The sequence below is a fragment of the Heterodontus francisci genome, chromosome 10 (assembly GCF_036365525.1).
Source record: "Heterodontus francisci isolate sHetFra1 chromosome 10, sHetFra1.hap1, whole genome shotgun sequence".
In the NCBI taxonomy this organism is placed as follows: Eukaryota; Metazoa; Chordata; class Chondrichthyes; order Heterodontiformes; family Heterodontidae; genus Heterodontus; species Heterodontus francisci.
The window spans coordinates 98625757-98636473 of NC_090380.1; positions in this window are offsets into that span (position 1 = coordinate 98625757).

Below are 10717 nucleotides of genomic sequence, written 5' to 3' on the forward strand. Positions count from 1 at the left end.
AGGGCCGGGGCGTGCACCAAAACATGGGAGGAACGAGTAGCCAAGGCACGACAAAAGTTGGGCATGTGGGGGCAGCGATCTCTCTCCATTGTGGGTAAGAACCTGGTCATCAGGTGCGAGGTGCTCACATTGTTGCTCTACGTGGCGCGGGTCTGGCCCATACCCCACTCCTGCGCGGTGGCAGTCACCCGAGTCATTTTCCGCTTCGTCTGGGGATCTAAAATGGACCGGGTCCGGAGGGACACGATGTTCAAATCTCTGGACAAGGGCGGGAAAAATATACCCAACGTGGCCCTCATCCTGATGACCACCTTCGTGTGCGGCTGCATCAAGCTGTGTGCAGACATCCAGTACGCAAACTCCAAGTGTCACTCTGTGCTGAGGTTCTATCTGTCCCCGGTGTTGCGAAGGATGGGCTTGGCCACATTGCCGCGGAACGCTCCATGCAGTTGGGCCGTGCCGTACCACCTATCCTTCGTGGAGCAGTTTCTGCGGGAAAATACCTTTGACCACCGGTCCATCAGGCAGAGGTCTGCACGGAATGTCCTCAAGGCCCTACGGGAAAAGGAGACGGTGGATGCTGTCGGATGGTTCCCCGAGCAGACCGTCAAAGTCATTGGGCGGAATGCCCCATCACCAGAACTTTCAAACAAGCACCAAGACGTAGCTTGGCTGGTGGTGAGAAGGGCCCCTCCCGTCAGATCCTTCATGCACACCCGAAGTCTCGCCCCCTCCGCACAGTGCCCCCACGTTGGCTGTGGTGGGGAAGAGATGGTCGCCCACCTCCTCCTGGAATGTGTCTTTGCAAAGCAGGTGTGGAAAGAGATGCAGTGGTTTTTGTCGAGGTTCATCCCAAGCAGCTCTGTAACACAGGAGTCTGTGCTCTACGGGCTGTTCCCAGGGACGCACACCGAGACAAACATCAACTGCTGCTGGAGGACTATCAATTCGGTGAAAGACGCCCTTCGGTCTGCCCGAAACTTGCTGGTCTTCCAGCGCAAAGAGTTGTCCACCACCGAATGTTGCAGACTGGCACATTCCAAGGTCCAGGACTACGTGCTGAGGGACGCACTAAAGCTTGGGGCAGCCGCAGCAAAGGCTCAATGGGGAAAGACCACAGTGTAAGGTCCCCCCACCAAGCTGAACTGAGGGGCTGGATCCATGGGAAACCCCTCGAACTGTATCGTTGATATTTTCATTTGCTGTAAATGTGAAACTGTGATTGGCATGACAATTGTGAAATGGAAGGGTTGGGAGGAAACTCATGATAGTATAGAAGGAAACTGATCTCCCTTGCAATGTTTGCATTAATAGGTGCTGTTTGGAACTGTTTGGCAGTGTAATTTTTGCAGATTTTTATGAATAAAGTATATTTTGGAAATAAAAAAAAAAAATCCAGCAGGCCAAAAGGAAAGATGCCCTGCTGCCAAATCTACATTTTCAATTTGTGCAGCAGTGAATTTGAAGTGATCCTCTGTCTTCAAACTGAACTTTGAACAAATCGATAAATCAATGAACACCTCAGGCCTTCAACCAATGACAACAAGACTTCCATGAGAATTCAACAGCTTTACCATGAACCCTGAAACCCTACCTTGCCTGAAAACCACTTACCACTTTTCCTCTCTATCTGTCTCTTCTTTTGTGTTTGTTTGTGTGTGTGTGTGTGTATGCACACGCGTGCGAGTGAATGTGTAAGTGGATGCGGTTGCAACAATTTTGGGATAAGGCATATTACTCAATAAATAATCTCTTAGACAGCAGTTGTATTTAGACAAATAAAATACAAAAGGGGTTAAACCCTTCACATTGAGGATACCCTCCATCGTGTTGAGTGGCACTACCACCGTGCTAAATGGGATAGATTTCGAACAGATTTAGCAATGCAAAACTGGGCATCCATGAGGCGCTGTGGACCATCAACTGCAACCACAATCTGTAACCTCATGGTCCAGCATATCCCTCACTCTACCATTGCCATCAAGCTAGGAGACCAACCCTGGTTCAATGAAGAGTGCAGGAGGGCATGCCAGGAGCAGCACCAGGTATACCTCAAAATGAAGTGTCAACCTGGTAAAGCGACAACATAGGACTACTTGCATGCCAAACTGTGTAAGCAGCATACGATAGACGGAGCTAAGCGATCCCATAACCAACAGATCAGATCTAAGCTCTGCAGTCCTGCCACATCCAACTGTGAATGGTGGTGGACAATTTGTTCTGGATGGTGTTGAGCTTCTTGAGTGTTGTTGGAGCTGCACCCATCCAGGCAAGTGGAGAGTATTCCATCACACTCCTGACTTGTGCCTTGTAGATGGTGGACAGGCTTTGGGGAGTCAGGAAGTGAGTTACCACAGGATTCTTAGCCTCTGACTTGCTCTCGTAGCCACAGTATTTATATGGCTACTCCAGTTCAGTTTCTGGTCAATGGTAATGTTGATAGTGGTGGATTCAGCGATCATAATGTCATTGAATGTCAAGGGGAGATGGTTTGATTCTCTCTTGTTAGAGATGGTCATTGCCTGGCACATGTGTGGCGCAAATGTTATTTGCCACTTATCAGCCCAAACCTGAATATTGTCTCGGTCTTGCTGCATTTCTACACAGATTGCTTCAGTGTCTGAGGAGTCACGAATGGTGCTGAACATTGTGCAATCATCAGCGAACAACCGCACCTCTGACCTTATGATTGAAGGAAGGTCATTGATGAAGCAGCTGAAGATGGTTGGGCCTAGGACACTACCCTGAGGAACTCCTGCAGTGATGTCCTGGAGCTGAGATGACTGACCTCCAACAACCACAACCATCTTCCTTTGTGCTAGGTATGACTCCAACCAATGGAGAGTTTTCCCCCTGATGCTCATCGACTCCAGTTTTACTCGGGCTCCTTGATGCCATACTTGGTCAAATTCTGATGATGTCAAGGGCAGTCGCTCTCACCTCACTTCTGGAGTTCAGCTTTGTTGTCCATGTTTGAATCAAGGTTGTCATGAAGTCAGGAGCTGAGTGGCCCTGACAAAACCCAAACTGAGCATCACTGAGCAGGTTATTGCTAAGCAAGTGTGGTTTGATAACACTGCCGTGACACCTTCCATCACTTTACTGCTGATCGAGAGTAGACTGATGGGGTGGTAATTGGCCGGGTTGGATTTGTCCTGCTTTTTGTGTACAGGACATACTCAGGCAATTTTCCACATTGCTGGGTAGATGCCCTACTGAGCTCTATTGCACCAGCTTGGCTAGGGGCATGCAAGTTGTGGAGCCCAGGTCTTCATTACTATTGCTGGAATGTTGTCTAGAGCTGCTGTATTCCGTGTGGTGAAGATATTCCCACAGTGCTGTCAGGTTCAGAGTTTCAGGAATTCTGACCCACCAACAATGAAGGATGGAGATATACATCTCAGTTATGATGATGTGTGACTTGAAGGGTGAACTTGGAGGTCACGGTGCTCCTAAGTGTCTGCTGCCTGTGTCCTTCTAGGGGGTAGAAGTTGTGTGTTTGGAATGTGCTGTTGAAGAAGCATTGGTGAGTGGCTGCAGTGCGCCCTGTAGATGGTACACACTGCAGCCATGGTGCACCCATGAAGGAGAAAGTGAAAGTTTAAACCAGTGGTTGGGCTGCAAATTTAAGAAGGGTGCTTTGTCCTGGATGGTGTCAAGCTTCTTATGGAGTTGCAGTTGCCACCATTCAGGCAAGTGGAGAGTATTCCATCACATTCCTGACCTTGTGCATTGTAGGTGATAGAAAAGTTTGTGGAGTCAGTGGATGAACCATTCGTCATATGATCCCCAGACTTTGATATGCTCTAGTAGCCACAGCATTTATGTGGTTGGTCCAGTTGAGTTTCTGGTCAATAGTGTTCCCAAGGATGTTCATGGTTGGATATTTGATGATGGTAATGGCATTCAATTTCAAAGGGAGGTGGTTAGACTCTCTTGTTGGAGACGGTCATCAGCTGGCAGTTGTGTGGTGCAAATGTTGCTTGCCACGTACTAGCTCAAGCCTGGACGTTGTTCATGTCCTGATACATGCAGACATGGACAACTTCATTATCCGAGGAATTGCGCTTGGAACTGAACATGTCCAATCATCAGCATACACACCAGTTCTGACCTTATATTGAAGAGAAGGTTGTGGATGAAGCAGCTGAGAATAGTTGGCCCTTTGGAATTCCTGCAGAAATGTCCTGCGCTTTCACGGATTGGCCTCCGACAACCAAAACAATTTTCCTTTGTGCTGGACATGACTCCAGCCTCTGGAATTGATTCCAATTCAGTTCAGGTCTTTCAGACCACACACAGTCAAATGCTGCTTTGATGTTAAGGGCAGTCATTCTCACCTCAGCCCTGGAATTTAGCTCTTTTGTCCATATTTTGACCAAGGCTGTAATGCGGTCTGGAGCTGAATAGTCCTGACAGAACTTAAACTGAGCATCAGTGAGCAGGTGACTAAGTGCCGATGGTTTAGGACATACCCAGGGATGGTGAGGGAGGAGTCTGGGACCTTGGCTGATGGATATGATTGTGTGAGAATGACAATGTCAGGTTGTTGCTTGACTAGTCTGTGGGAAGCTCACCAAACTTTGACACTGCTCGCAAGGTGTTTGGGAGGCGCGCTTTCAATGGTGGACTAGATGGGTGTGGCTTTGTCATGCCGGAATCTGATGTTTAGGTTAAAGCTGACAGGTCTCCTTCTGATTGTATTAACTCAAGTGACAATACATTGGAGTTTTAATATGAGAGTTCACACAGTCACTAAAAGTTTGATGTTTAACCTGTGAATTTGTATTGTAGTTTTTAATTATATTTGAACATGCTTTTTAACATCTGAATGGTCAGAAAAGCCAGCCTGGATGTTTATAATTACTATAGTGTGTTTATAATTTCATAAAAGTTTTAGATAGCAGTTGGTGGATATTTTAAATTCAGGATGTGCATAATCATTCATCAAAGGTAATTTGTGATACTGTTAGCTAATTTAAAAGGAAATGTCTCAATTTCTCTCTTGCTGATGTCACTGAAATACCCTCCCTCAACTGATGAATCAGTGCTCCTCCATATTGAACACCAATTGTAAGAAGCACTGAGGGTAGCAAAGGCATAGAATGTGGTGTGTGGGGGACTCCAATGTCCATCACCAAGAGTGCCTTGGTCGCACCACTACTGACAGAGCTGGCCAAGACCTGAAAGACATATCTGCCAGACTGGGCCTTCAGCAGGTGATTAGAGAACCAACATGAGAGAAAAGCATACTTGACCTCATCCTCACCAGTCTATCTGTTGCAAATGCATCTGTCGGTGACAGTATTGGTAGGAGTGACCACCGCACAGTCATCGTGGAAACAAAGTCCTATCTTCACGCAGAGGACACCCTCCATCATGGTGTGACACTATCATTGTGCTAAATGGGATAGATTCAGAACAGATCTAGCAGCTCAAAACTGGGTATCCATGGGGCACTGTGGGCCATCAGCAGCAGAATTGCATTCCACCACAGTCTGTAAACTCATGACTCAACAAATCCTTAATTCTACCATTATCATCCATCCAAAGGACCAACCTAGGTTCAATGAGGAGTGTAGAAGAGCATGTCAGGAGCAGCACCAGGCATACCTAAAAATGAGATGCCAATCTGGTGAAGCTACAACACAGGACCACATGCATGCTAAACAGCAGAAGCCACATGCTGTAGACAGAGCTAAACCATTCCACAACCAATGGATCAGGTCAAAGCTCTGCAGTCCTGCCGTATCCAGTTATGAATGGTGGTGGACAGTTAAACAAATAATGGAAGAAGGAGGCTTAACAAACATCCCCATCCTCAACGATGGAGGAGCCCAGCACGTCAGTGCAAAAGATAAGGCTAATACATTTGCAACCATCTTCACCCTGAAGGGCCGAGTGGATGATCGATCTCAGCTTCCTCCTGAGACCCCCAGCATCACAAATGTTAGTCTTCAACCAACTTGATTCAATGCAAGTGATATCAAGAAATGGCTAGGCGTACTGGATACAGCAAAGGTTATGGGCCCCGACAGCATCCTGGCTGTATTGCTGAAGGCGTATGCTCCAAAACTAGCTGCACCCTTAGCCAAGATGTTCCACAACAACTACAACAGTGGCATGTACCTGACAATGTTGCAAATTGCCCAGGTATGTCTGTCCACAAAAAGCAGAATAAATCCAATCTGTCCAGTTATATCCCCATCAGTCTATGCTCAATTATCAGCAAAGTGATGGAAGATGTCATTAATAGTGCTATCAAGCAGCACTTAGTCACCAAGAACCAGCTCACTGATGCTCAGTTTGGGTTCTGTCAGAATCACTTGGCTTCAGACGTCATTACATTTTGGTCCAATCATGGACCAAAGAGCTGAATTCCAGATGTGAGGTGAGAGTGACTACCCTTGACATCAAAACAACATTTGACAGAATGTGGCATCAAGAAGCACTAGTAAAATTGAAGTTAATGGAAATCAGGAGGAAAATTCTCCACTGGTTGGAGTCATATCTAGCATCTCAGTCCCAGGACATCACTGCAGGGATTTATCAGGGTAGTGAACTAAGCCCAACCATGTTCAGCTGCTTCATCAATGACCCTCCTTCCATCAGAAGGTCAGAAGTGGGGATATTCACTGGTGATTGTACAGTGTTCAGTTCCAATCGCAACTCCTCAGATACTGAAGCAGTCCATGCCCACATGCAGCAAGACTTGGGCAACATTCAGGCTTTGGCTGAGAAGTGGCAGGTAACATTTGCACCACACAAATACTAAGAAATGGCCATCTCCAACATGAGAGAATCTAACCATCTCCCCCTGACATTCAACGACATTACCATCACTGAATAACCTACCATCATCATACTGTGGGTCGCCACTGACCGGCCAGATAAATTCTGTGGCTAGAAGAGCAGGTCAGAGGCTGGGAATCCTGTAGCAAGTAACTCATCTCCTGATTCCCTGGGTATTCTGCTGCAGGGAGGCAACCTCATCATCTCCAAAGTTAAGGAAGTGGTAGGCGGCTGCATCCTCATAGCAGATGTAATATGCAACAATGCTCTGCTTTGGTTGATCAATGTGTACGCCCTGGCTCAATGCAGTGAGCGACTGACAGTCCTCCAGCAGCTCCCACTGCAGCTGGCAACTTCCAGACTGGTCATTTCTAGGCGGTGACTTCAACTACATCATTAACACAGCTGGACGATCCGGCAGGGAGGACAGCAAACCGGACGCTACGTTCAGATTCCTGATGGAAACAGTAAAAGATGCCAAGCTGCACAATGTTTACAGCAACCCTGCAGACGGAGCGCGGCATAGTTACACCTGGTCAAGACCGGATAGGTCTGCCTGTTCCAGGATTGACTTCCTGTTTGCGTCCCGTGCTTTCACGGTCAGATCCACCGACGTTAAGCAGGTGTTCTTCTCTGACCACTGCCTCTTACTGGCTGACTGTCACCTACAGGATGACCAGCAGGTTGACAAGGGGATATGGAAGCTCAATGCTACACTGCTAACCCCAGAGAATGCTGAGGAACTCAAAAGGGATCACAAAGGTTGGAGAACCGTGAAACCCCTCTTTGAGTCTTCAGTTCACTGGTGGGAGGCGATCAAGGAGAACATCAAGAGGTTCTTTACCTTCAAAGGTGTTCAGAGGGCGAGAGAGAGACAGAGGGAATGTCCCGACTCCAGAAAAGAATGCAAAATCTGCTCCGGCTGCAGTCGATGGGCGTCGAGGTCAAGGAGGATTTCCGAGAGGTGAAGAGCCAGCAGGCCTTGCTCTTTGCCACAGAGGTCTCCAAGATCATTTTCCGGTCCAGAGTCTGCTCCGTTGAGCAGGATGAGATGTGCTTGCGTTACTTATTCCAAAAGCTACACAGAGTGAGCTCTGTGATCAGCAGCCTGAAGGAAGAGGATGGCTCGGTAACGTCTTTGCTGTCCGACATATTAAGGATCAGCATATCTTTTTATGCACGGCTGTACGACGTGAAGCCCATGGACAGCACGGCCTCCCAGTCCTTCCTGTCATCTATCACAGAGGTCTTAGATGACAGCATGAGGGAGAGTCTGGACAAACCACTAACTCTGGATGAGCTGACAAATGCTGTCAGGTCCTTCGAGACAAGTAAAACTCCCGGAAGCGACAGCTTACTTGTTGAGTTGTATTTGGCTCTGTGGCACTGGGTCAGCCCAGACCTGCTGGAAGTATATGAGAGAATGCTTCTGTCCGGCAGCATGTCAGAATCCATGAGGAAAGGCATCATCATCCTCATCTGCAAGCGGAATGGGAAGAGGGCATAAATCAGAAATTGGCGGCCCATCTCACTGCTTAATGTTGACTACAGGATTCTGTCCAAAGTCATCACCAGTCGGGTCAAGTCTGCTCTGGAGTTGGTGATTCACCCCGACCAGACCTGCACTGTACCCGGCAGGAAGATCTCTGATAGTCTCGCGCTACTCAGGGATACGATCGCCTATGTACGGGACAGGAGGGTGGACACCTGCCTGATCAGCTTGGACCAGGAGAAGGATTTTGGCAGGATATCGCACACATACATGATGAACTTGCTTTCCAAAATGGGGTTTGTAGAGGGAATCTGCAATTGGATCAAACTGCTCTACACAAACATCAGTAGCGCAGTCTCAATGGGTGGGAATCAAAAAGTTTCCTGATCCAATCTGGAGTCAGACAGGGCTGTCCTCTCTCCCCCTCTTGTTTGTTTGCTGTATCGAACCTTTTGCTGAGTCTATTAGGAAGGATGCGAGTATAAGAGGGATGACAATCCCAGGCAGTGGAGGCACTCAAGTTAAAACCTCCCTGTATATGGATGACATCGCCATCTTCTGCTCAGATCCGCTGTCCGTTCACAGACTGATGAGTATCTGCGACCAGTTCGAACTGGCCTCGGGAGCCAAAGTTAACCACGGCAAGAGTGAGGCCATGTTCTTTGGGAACTGAGCCAACCGATCCTTTGTCTCCTTCAGCATCAGGTCAGATTACCTGAAGGTGCTGGGGATATGGTTAGGAAGGGCCGGGGCATGCACCAAAACCTGGGAGGAGTGAGGAGCCAGGGCACAACATAAGCTGAGCATGTGGGGGCAGCAATCTCTCTCCATTGTGGGTAAGAACGTGGTCATCAGGTGTGAGGCGCTCACGTTGTTGCTGTATATGGCACAGGTCTGGCCCATACCCCACTCCTGCGCCGTGGCGGTCATCTGAGCCATTTTCCACTTCATATGGGGATCCAAAATGTACCCAATGTCGCCCTCATCCTGATGACCACCTTTGTGTGGTGCTGCATCAAGCTGTGTGTAGACCTCCAGTATGCAAATACCAAGTGTCAGTATGTGCTGAGGTTCTATCTGTCCCCAGTGTTGCGAAGGATGGGTCTGGTCACTTTGCCGCAGGACGCTCCATCCAGTTGGACCGTGCTGTACCATCTATCCTTCTTGGGAAAGTTTCTGCGGGAAAACACCTTTGACCACCAATTCATCAGGCAGTGGTCTACACGGAATGTCCTCAAGGCCCAACGGGAAAAGGAGATGGTGGATCCTGTCAGATGGTTTCCCGAGCAGACCGCCAAAGTCATTTGGCAGAATGCCTCATCCCCAGAAGTTTCAAACAAGCACCAAGATGTAGCTTGGCTGGTGGTGAGAAGGGCCCTCCCCGTCAGATCCTTCCTCACACCCAGAGTCTCACCCCCTCCACATGATGCCCTCGAGGTGGCTGCAGTGGGGAAGCGACAGTTGCCCACCTCCTTCTGGAATGTGTCTTTGCAAAGCAGGTGTGGAAAGAGATTCAGTGGTTTTTGTCGAGGTTCATCCCAAGCAGCTCTGTAACACAGGAGTCTGTGCTCTTCGGGCTGTTCCCAGGGATGCACACCGAGACAAACATCAACTGCTGCTGGAGGACCATTAATTTGGTGAAAGACACTCTTTGGCCTGCCCGAAACTTGCTGGTCCATGACTGAGTGTTGCAGACTGGCACATTCCAATGCTGAGGGACGCACTAAAGCTTGGGGCAGCTGCTGCAAAGGCTCAATGGTGAAAGACCACAGTGTAAGGTCCTCCCGCCAAAGTGAACTGAGGGGCTGGACCCATGGGAAACAAATATGGGTTCGCTGTAAAATGTACATGACATGTAAAATGGAATGGAAGAGTTGTAGGCAATTCACTCCTGTATCGAAGAAAACTGATTTCCTTTGCACTTTTTGGAATGTCAACTCGGTGCTGTTTTTAACTGTTTTGTAATGCATTTTTTAGAGTTTTATGAATAAAGTATATTTTTGGGGAAAAAAAGTCTCCTGACTCCCCAAAGCCTGTCCACCATCTACAAGGCACAAATCAGGAGTGTGATTCCCACTTGCCTGGATGAGTGCAGCACCAACAACACTCAGGAAGCTCGACACCATCCAGGACAAAGCAGACCCCTTGATCGGCACCCCCATCCCCCAACTGAACATTCACTCCCTCCAACACCGACGCACAGTGACAGCAGTGTGTACCATCTACAAGATGCACTGCAGCAACTTATCAAGGGTCCCTCGACAGCATCTTCCAAACCCGCGATCTCTTCCATCCAGAAGAACAAGAGCAGCACGTGCATGGGAACACCAACACTTGTGAGTTTCCCTCCAAATCACATCATGCTAACTTGGAAATATAATGCCATTCCTTCATTGTTGCTGGTTAAAATCCTGGAACTCCCTCCCAACTAGC